Here is an 11,194-nt window from a genome sequence, read left to right as displayed (position 1 = left end):
CAAATAAATAAATAAAATCTTAAAAAAAAAAAGAAACCAATTAATTTGGAGCTAATGTAGTTGGGCACGATTTGCTAGAAGAAATGGTTTGAACTGAGTGTCTACGGGATAATTTCAGGGCAGGAGATATGGCGAGATCAGATTGGAAGAGCTTTCAGTGTAAGGCTAAGAGAATGCGCTTTATTCCAAAGCAAATAAGAATGGATAGTAGACTTCTGAGCAAGAGAAACAATTTCATACAAGTCGTATTTAAGTAAGATTTAGTATGGCAGTCTTACGTTTAGTGAGTTGTGTCAAGGAGAGTTTATGAGCAAAGGGAATGCTACTGTAGCCATCCAGATGTCAAGTGATGAGGTATGGTGTGGAGTAGGCAGTGGAATCGAGAAGGAAAATAGACTAAGGATGAAGATGGATAGAGAACACATGCATGGATGATGACAGATAGATAGCGAGATACATACACATATACGGATTTTTGTACTAATTAAGGCAAACATAAAGATATCATAAGAAAAAAAATAAACCTTTAAAATACAGTGGTGTAAAACAGGTAGGAGAACATCACTGGTTTTATGTGAGTATGCTGGGCTTGCCAAGCTGTCTGATCAATGAGAAGTAGTTTCCTTCCTACTTCCTACTCTACCTTCCTCTCCTTTATTTTCTGTGTCTGCTTGTGTCTACTTTCTCTCCTTGGTGAGGGGTGTGGGGGGAGCATGACCAGGTCAAGAAATTTCCTTTTCAGCCAGTGAAACAATGTCCCTCAATAGGTCTACCTCAATCCATAGGTCAGAATGCTGTCACATGGCCTTACTTGGCTGCCAGGAAGCCCAAGCTTTGGCATCTCTGTGCTTAGGTGATTGCTACCATTTTGCTTTTCTTTTTTTTCTTTTTCTTTTTTTTTTTTTAAAGATTTTATTTATTTATTTGAGACAGAGAGAATGAGAGACAGAGAGCATGAGAGGGAGGAGGGTCAGAGGGAGAAGCAGGCTCCCCGCCGAGCAGGGGGAGCCCGATGCGGGACTCGATCCCGGGACTCCAGGATCATGACCTGAGCCGAAGGCAGTCGCTTAACCAACTGAGCCACCCAGGCGCCCCCATTTTGCTTTTCTAAACCTTGATATCTCTATTGCGAGTCAGTGTTTATATATTTCCTAAGTTTGTCATGAGGAATATGTGAGATAATTATTTATTTTATTTTATTTTTATTTATTTTGGAGAGAGAGAGGATGCACATGCGAGTGGGGGAAGGGCAGAGAGAGAGACTCTCAAGCAGACTCTCCACTGACCATGCAGCCAGTGGGGGAGAGGGGTGCTTGATCCCAGGACTCATGAGATCATGACCTGAGCTGAAACCAAGAGTCAGACGCTTAACCAACTGAGCCACCCAAGTGTCCCTGAGATAATTATTTTAAAGATGATTATTAAAATTAGAAATGTATGAATACCTTATTACTGATGTTTAACACATAGTGAGAAAAACAAAATATAAAGCAATAAATTAGGAGAAACTAGGAAAAAGCAAAACTGCCTTTTGATCACTATTTTTTAATTTTACTGATTATTTGTTATCAGTTACCCAAAATTATCACTACCCATTCATAACCTAATAATCAGTCTACCATGTTTAGGAAAAAGTAAGTGAAAATATTTTTCAGTGCAGGATGTCAGTTGTTTTAAAAAGTGTGGCTTTGAATTTTGGGGACTGGTATTAATAATATTGAGTGCCTTTGATTCGAGTGCACTTAGCAAACATCTTCTAAAAATGCAGTCTCTGTCCAAGGTTTGCCTCATTCCCTTCTTTAAGTAAAGTTTTCTCAAGGGAGATTATGCGGTAGCAGTTAACATTAAAAAGCAACACTGAACAACTGTAGCAGAAAGGACATTAAAAAAGGCATATCCATTTGAAATTCCAAAAAGGATTATGTAAGCATCTTATGTTCCTTTCCCATGTTTGTACATCACTTAATTTTTAATGGCTACAAATTTTCTGGATCATGGTGTTTGAATTATAGATGCAGATAATTGAATATATTCTGAAAATAAAATGTAGCAATTCCAAAATATTTATCTATTGGACTTAAATGTATGGGTGTGTGTTATGGTAAACGAATTTACTTATTTTTATGACAAGAATAAGCCATCACTTAAAAATTATTTTCGCGGGCTGCCTGGGTGGTTCAGTCGTTAAGCATCTGCCTTCAGCTCAGGTCATGATCCTGGAGTCCCTGGATCGAGCCCCATATCGGGCTCCCTGCTCCGCAGGGAGTCTGCTTCTCCCTCTGACCCTCCCCCCTCTCATGTGCTCTCTCTCTCATTCTCTCTGTCTCAAATAAATAAATAAAATCTTTAAAAAAAATAAGTTCTCAGGATGATAAGGGAAGAAAAAAAGAACAATGCTATAGTTTCGGAAAATGATAAAGCACTACTGCTTAGACCCAGTGATAAAGCAAATGTTCATCAGTGTATTAAGTACATATTAAATAGCTGTGCGGCGCTGGGTGAAGACATTCCCTCACTTTCATTCAGCAAATGTTCATTCAGTGTCACCTTTCTGCCAGGGACTGGTGCTGGTGATAGAGCAGGGGAGTCCTCATTCTTTAAAGAGATTTGGGGCCAGGTGGGGTGGGGCTCAACTGTGAAGTGCACAGAACGCCCGCCCTCGATGAGACGTCTAGCAGAATTCTCTTACACATGCTTCTGTACCAGATATGTCTGCAAAGCTGTTTTTGGTGAATGAATGCTATCCACGAAGAGGGATTACAACAACAACACAAAAGCACTAAATTTCTTTGAGGGCAAAAATGTTGGTAGACTTGAGTATTCTCCATATGCCGTAACATGTTTGAAATGCATGGCTCACAGGGAAGTGAGAAATAACTTTAGGTAAGTGTAATTTTAAGTTCAGCAGCATACTTCTCCCAAATTTTCAAAAATCAAATGATTTTTCAGAACTTAAAACACTACATATGGTAGGTCAGGTCATAGATGTGGCCTGTTTATACTTTCTTGATTCTTGGCAATCAGAGATTGATAGAAATGGAAGGGCTGCAAATGTTCTATAATTCAGGAATTCTTCAGTGGGATTAACAGTTATCTCAAGACTGATGCTGGTATGTGAGGGTGTAAGTTTTTCATCTTATTTTGTCATATTTTTGCACTGTATATCCATTCTAATTCTTCATTGAATGCTGCTAGTATTGTGCTAACTAGAGAGTAGCACTGCTATGAGTGAACATGAGTTTTGACTCTATGTATTGTTGTCAGCTGGAGGTAGACATGTTACAAGGGTTATGAGAATAAATGCCTATAAATATATTTATAAGGTACAAGATAGCTATGAAACACATATAATAAGTTAAAAATAAGAAATGAGAGATGCCAGGGATGCTAAAGGTAATTAAAGCAGGAATATTATTTCAGAAAGAATATTGGTATGCAAAATTTTGTAGATCTGGATTTGTTGATTAGGAAATAGGGACACGAATTTGGGTCCATGCTTTGTGGTCAAACACGTAAGGAAAAAGTAGAGTTACTAAAAAAAAATATATTGCTGATAAGGTGAAAACATACCACTTCTTATGGGAAAGCACAGCATTTCCTGGCCCAGAAATGAAGAAAAGTGGCTCCTTTGGTTTATCCCTGAAATATTCAGAGTCCGATATCAGACAACAAAGGTAGTACAAATATTGGTTATAACATCTCTCAATAGAAGCTGAAAGTTCCATGTTAAAATACAATTCAGCATCAATAAAAATGTGTGTATATATATTATATGTACAATATATAATAATATAATATAATATATATTACATATATGTATATATATGTAATTCAGTGAAAATCCTACAGAGTCAAATAAGGACTCTAGCTCTCCTCGTAGGGGGGAAGAATCTAGATTTACTAGCATGGAAGCCTATATGTCCTTCAGATCATTGTCTGTGATTATTATTATTTTTTATATACCCAGACTTTCTATAAGAACCAGATCCTCATTTTCTTCTCAATATGATCTGGTGGACCATTGGTATCCAATTCCCCTTTAGAGGAGGCTGGGGTTCCCTGGTTCTCTCTTTTTGAACATGGCCTTGACCTAAAACTTGGAGAAAGAGCATACAGAGAGCCTGAAGTCCTTTCCCCACTTCAGAGGCCTGGGAATTTCAAATGTCCAGACACTGGGTCACGCGGAGAGCAGAAGTGATGCCATTCACTTCCCTCCTCACTTATCTTGTTTTTTCACCCAACTGCATTTTCCAAAAGTGACTTTGCTTCCAAGTACTTTGTGAATTGTAGTATTAGAACTACTGCTTAGAATAGGATGTGCGTTTCATCGGATGGTTGTGAAAATGACTGTAGAGTCATACAGGCAGAGGACCAGCACAGAACCCAGCACAGGGATTCCCATGTTTGTCTGCACTTTGGAATACTCAGGGAGCTTTGAAAAAGACCGCGGCTGCATTTCACTTACAGAGATTATGATTTAATTAGTTTGGGGTGTGGCCTGGGCTTTGGAAGTTTGGAAAGGTCTCTAAGTAATTCTTAAGTGCACAGGAATATGGGAACCACTGACCTGCCACCTAGTAAATGCTCCTCAGGTTAGCTCTTCCTATTGCTAGGTATACTTTGATGAAGGTTGTAGTACAATAGGCATCACAAGCTAATTTTAATTTCACAGATGTGTATTCAGTGTTACAGCAGATGCCATGTAAAATGACACTTTTGTGTTTCTGTTTAAGGTGAAAACTTAAATTACAACATACACTTTTTTAAAGTACCATAAAAACGTATTGTGCAATGGACATTACTAATCACATCTTTTTCTAAGTGGGAATAAAAAAAAAAGCAAATCATGAGTCCAGCAATTATGGGCAGCTCAAGAGCTGACTTTGCACAAAATCAACAAGTAAAAGGATGTGCTGAAGCACTCAGTAATGATTTGCAAGTCAGCAAACAGTGATAGCAGATACTTTATAGTGGAGAAAAATTGTAGCTCCTTTTCACCCTCAGGGAATCTACGTGTTTAATTCATTTCCTGTTGTAAATGTGAAAATGTTCATTAGACTTAAAAAAAAAAATAGTCTCCTGTCATGTACATAAAGTTGATGTGAATTAACCGATTAAAAACATGGATGTACTGGTTTAGCCTAAATGATCAGCAGGGCTCAATCAAGAGTAGATTCAAAGAGGTTCAAATTCAAAGGCAATTTAAGAAATCTCCTTACCCAAATCCTCTCATCTTGCGAAGGAGGAAACCCTTTATCAAAGGTATCAGCAACTTTTCCAGGGTTATACAAAGATCCAGTAGAATACAGAGTTGATTTCTTCCATCTTCCAAACTATTGAGATTTTTTGATTATGTGATGCTGACTTCCTGGAAAATGAACCTCGCGGGATGTCAAAACTTAATATAGTTCAAATTGAGATTCCTTTAAATCAGAGAAGAAAGCGAATTCATCAAGGTGGTGTCAAAGCAAAATTTGCACTGACAAGGTTAAACAGCCAACAGAGACTTTATTCAAGGCAATTGCAAAGCGGGGAAAGACCAGAACTAAATCTGAGCTCAATTCTGCTGAAACAGAGGGTGAGGGTGTGGGTAAATGGTGGGTGTGTCTGCGTGTGTTGCTAAGAACACAGGCCATTTTTGTTGGCTACCTGGCTCTGCTCGAAGGAAAAGTAAATGTTCTCTGGTAGTTCTACAGCACCAGAAAGGTGCCCACCAGTTAGGATCCTACTCTCTCACAGAGACCGGAAAGGGGCACTAACTTCCTCGATGTTACCTTTCAAAGAGGTGATTCCCAGATCCTTGAGAAAAGATATTCTTGGGTTATATAACTGGCAAGGAACATTTGAGAAGATTTACACCTCAAAGGGACAAAGAAAGAATGGAAAAAAGGTAAATATAATTAATTAATTAATTAAAAATAAAAACTTATTTAAAAAGAGACTGAATTATATATTTAAGGTCCTAACATCTTTCCGTTACCTTGACTCTCAAATAAAATATAGTATTTGCTACCACTGCTGAAAGAAAATGGGCAACTACAAATTTTCTAGAGTAAATGTTCTAAGAAAAGACAGGTCAGGAACTAGAGTCAGGAAGAAGCCTGTCTGAAGTTTCGTCAAGCTGATGCAAAGGTTGAAGACATTTTGTTCAGACAAAAAAATCCCATTTTAATTCTAGATGATATCTTGTATTTTTTTTAACTCTACTCACATCTATTTTATTTGATTTTCACATCAAATTATGAATTTGCCCCAACAAAAAATTATACTTATTTGGTGGGTTAGAGTATGGAGACAGAAAGATATTAACAACCTTAGTAACTCTCAAAATTGATAAATGGCAGAAATAGGAGCAGTCACTCCACTCTAAACCCAGTGACCAGAAGTTCTCAAGAAGATACTATTGGTAATTTCAAGCATTTACTATAGCTGGTATATGAATAAAATATGGCTTATTAGCATGCCAGGCAAATGGAATCCTAGCACTGATTTACCACAGTTGCTAAAAATAACCTCAAAATTATTATCTAGTTCCCACTTATCCAATATGGTAGTCACTAGCTACATGTGGCTACTGAGCACTTGAAAAGTAGCTGGTCTGATTGAATGTGCTGTAAATATTTTATATGCACTGGATTTTGAAGACTTAGTATGAGACAAAGAATATAAAATATATTATTAAAGTTTCTTTTTTATTGATTCAATGTTGCAATGATAACGTTTTGGATGTATTGAGCCAAATTAAATATAACATTGAAACTAATTTCACCTGTTTCTTTTTGCATTTTTAGTCTTCTTACTAGAAAATTGAAAAATTCCTTATGTAGCTCATATTCTATTTATATTGGACAATGTTGATTTAGGTAATTAAATAAATATAAAAAATTAAATAAGGTTTGTCGTACACAATTGCTTAGAATTTGGGTAACAAATGAAATGATCCTTGACTATTTTGGAAGCTGTGGGCACTGATAGTCCCTTTAAATGAAAATAACAACTTACATTTGTACTTAAAGAAGAACTAAGAAGAAAGTGAAGCTAATTTGAAACGCTTGGGTATTTTGAAATCAATTTATGGTGGGAGCATGTTGATAAAATGATGCAAAAAATATTACACATGTAAAAAGAGAGTTCGGGAAAGGGCAGCAGGGAAGCTCGGATGCAGTTACACAAATCCACACACCGTGGAAACATCATGCACACAAAGCCGCTGTGTAATGTTCATTTGTAATGTGTAATGCCTTGGAATGTTCATTTCTTAGTGCTGAATGTAAGCAAGGTTCTCTGCAAAATCATATGAGAGCTGCAAAGATGAGAAACACATAGTCCCCACTACTCTAAAGTTTTAGATTCTTGTTTCACACAAGTAATTTTAACCAAGATAGTGACAGAGAGACCAAAGCATGTGTTGGTTAAATAAATTTCTACCTAATACATCAGTCCTTTTAACATCTGTTAGACACAAGACTCTTGTGGCCTCATAAAAAATAAGTCTATATTATTGACAATCTTGGCTCTATCTTCAACTGACAATTGACTCCATCTTCAGCTTATGACCAAAATGGAGTAAAATGAACCAGATTTATCCTGTCACTTGAAGCAACAAGAACAATGGACAAACATATAAAACAACAGTTTTCAAGTCACCGTGCAGCAGGCAATGACAATGACTCTGGGAGATGTGAAACTAAAGAAGTATGCTTTATGATTAACTCAGCTAAGTTCCTTGAGAGAGTGCCCAGGCCATACGTTGGGTAGTGCAGCTTAAGGGACCCCTTCTATTCCCTGGAAGAAAAGAAGTGGAGCTTAGAGTTCCACTTTACAACTCATTCTATGAGGTCCACAATAACCTAAATCCAAACACAGATAAAGGTGTTTTGGGAAAAGGAAACTACAAACCATATACATCATGGACATAGATAGAGAAACTCTAAATAAAATTTTAGCAAATAGCACCAACAACATATAAAAATGATAAGGTTAGTGAGCAAGGAGGATTTATCTCAGGAATGTAAGAGATTGGGTTAGTATATGTAAATCAATGTAATTTACTACACTAACAAAATAGAGAGTGTAGTATCTCAGAAAGAGCAGCTGACAACATTCTGCATTTATTCCTGATAAAACTCTCAGCAAACTAGGAATAGAAGTGAAATTTTTAAAATGATAGAGAACACCTATGAAAAACCTTCAGCTAACATCATGCTTAATGTTGAGAAACTTAATGCTTTCCCCCTAAAATGAGTCATAAAACAAAGATATTTGTTCTGGCTACAGAATATTCTTTCAACATTATACCAGAGGTGTTAGCCAGTAAAATAAAGCAGAAAAAAAAAAAAAATCAAGAAGGCATTCTCTGAAAAAGGAGACGTTAAACTGACACTAAAGATGACATGACAATCCAAGTGGATAATCAAATGCAATCTTTTAAAAGGCGACCAGAACTAACAATCACAAGGTTGCAAGATAAAAAAATCAATATACAAAATCAAATGTACTTCTTGGGGCACCTGGCTCAGTAAGTTAAGCGTTGGCTCTTGGTTTTGGCTCAGGTCATGATCTCAGGGTTGTGAGATGGAGCCCCACATGGGGCTCCTAGCTAGGTGAGGAGTCTGCTTGAAATTCTCTTCCTCTGCTCCTCCCCCTGCTCATGCTCTGTATCTCTCGCTCTTGCTCTCGCTCTTGCTCTCACTCTAAAATAAATAAATAAAATCTTTTAAAAAAATCAAATGCACTTAGATAAGTCAGCAACAAAAAATTGGAAATAATAATAATACCACTTATAAAAAGCATCAAACATATGAAATTCCTTGGGATAAATCTTATAGGACATGTGAAAAACACTGAGAAGTGTAAAATGTTAAGAGAAATGAAAAGTACCTATGTTAAATGGAGATGTGTGCTATGTTCATGGGTGGAAGACTCAAATTTCTAGCAGGTCAGTTCTCCCCAGGTTGCTCTCTAGTGTTAATACAATGCCAATCAATACATCAACAGACAATTTTTAAATTGCAAACTGATAAGCAAAAATTAACTGGGAAATGGAAAGGAACTAGAGTACCAAAAATTGCATTGAAAAAGAAGAACCAAATTGGAAGACTAACACTCTGATTTCAAGACTTATAAAACTGCAATAATCAAGCCAGTGCAGTATTGGGACAAAGTTAGACGAATTTATCAATGGAGAAGAATAGAGTCCAGAAATAGGTGCATGCATATGTGAGCAAGTGATTTTCAACATAGTTGCAAAGGTATGTTGCAAACCTATGAAGAAGGCAAGTCTTTTCAAGGAATGGACTAGAACTGTCAACAATTCATATGCAAATAAGTGAATTTCAATCTGTACCTCACACCATATAAAAATAAATCAGAACTTATCATAGACCTCCTGTGAAGTCTAAAACTATAAAACTCCTAAAGGAAACTGCAGGGAGAAAAAAACCAAGCCTTTTGGCAAAGCTGTTACTTTTTTAACACTAGAAGCACAATCTCATCAAAGAGCAAATTAATATACTGCACTTCATCAAGTTTGAAACATTTCTGCTCTTTCAAAGACACTTAAAGAGGATTAAAAAACAAAACAAAACAAAACAAAAAACAAACAAGCCAGAGTAGGTGAAAATATTTGCAAACCATATATAAGTTAAAGGACTTGTATCAGAATATGTAAATAATTCTTAGAAATCAATAATGACAAAACAACTTAATTAAAAATGAGCAAATGATTTGAATAGTCATTTCACCAAATAAGGTACAGGGATGAGAAGCAAACTCAGGAAAAGATGCTCAACATCATTAGTTATTAAGAAAATATGAATTAAACCTACAATGGGATATCATTATACATCTATTAGAATGACTAAAATTAAAATAACTGATCTTTTTTTTTTTTAAGATTTTATTTATTTGCGAGAGAGACAATGAGAGACAGAGAGCATGAGAGGGAGGAGGGTCAGAGGGAGAAGCAGGCTCCCCGCCGAGCAGGGAGCCCGATGCGGGACTCGATCCCGGGACTCCAGGATCATGACCTGAGCCGAAGGCAGTCGCTTAACCAACTGAGCCACCCAGGCGCCCCTAAAATAACTGATCTTACCAAGTTTTGGAGAGAGTGAATGAAAAAGAATAAAACCACTTCAGAATATAGTTTGACAGTTTCTTAAAGCTGAAATCTACATCTACCATTTTGGTCCTATGTATTTAACCAATACATATGAAAACCTTAAATCCATACAAATACTTGCATATGAATGTCATGTCAGCTTTACTTACTATTAGCCCCAAATTGGAAATAACCCAAATGTCTGTCATTATGTAAATAGATTAAAAGACAGACGTGCTACATCATACAGTGGAATACTACTTAACAATAAAAAAGAATGAACAAGTGATAGATGCTACAATGTGGATGAATCGCAAAATAATTACGCTGAGTGAAAGAAGCAAGATTTTTTTTTGAAGTACATTCTGTATGATTCCATTTATATAAAACAAACAAAGTAAACTACATTATCATAAAGTAGATAAAAAGTTGCCTGGAGACAGTAGTTGGGGACAGGGAAAAAGAGAAAGGTATTACAAAAGGTCAAGAAAATATTCTGGGGTGATGGATACATTCATTACTTAGATGGTGATGATAATGTTATAGTTCTATAAATATGTCAAGACTTACCAAATTATACACTTAAATATGTGCTGTTTGTGTCAATTACAACTCAATAAAGCTTTTTTTTAAAAAGATTTTATTTATTTATTTGATAGAGAGACACAAAGAGAGAGGGAACACAAGCAGGGGGAATGGGAGAGGGAGAAGCAGGCTTCCCGCCGAGCAGGGAGCCCGAAGCTGGGCTCAATCCCAGGACCCCGGGATCATGACCTGAGCTGAAGGCAGACGCTTAATGACTGAGCCACCCAGGCGCCCCTCGATAAAGCTTTGTAAGAATGAGTAAATGTTTCAGTGTGCAGTTGTGGGATCCAGATAGGGTAGGGTGTCACAACACAATTACTGCAGTGACCCAGAAATTTATATCTCATAGACACCCACATTTAATAATATGTCTTAATAACAACATACATTACAAATTGTGGAAAAAACATTGGCTTTTAAAACACAAACACATTCCAACGTTTCTTTTTGGAAGAGGGCAAGAAATCTGATTTTACAGGATATAAGATTTAATTGGGTCATAGTTCTCAA

Source organism: Mirounga leonina, unplaced genomic scaffold (genome assembly GCF_011800145.1).
Source record: "Mirounga leonina isolate KUSES-001 unplaced genomic scaffold, KU_Mleo_1.0 Mir_128, whole genome shotgun sequence".
NCBI lineage: Eukaryota > Metazoa > Chordata > Mammalia > Carnivora > Phocidae > Mirounga > Mirounga leonina.
This window is presented reverse-complemented; position numbering follows the sequence as displayed.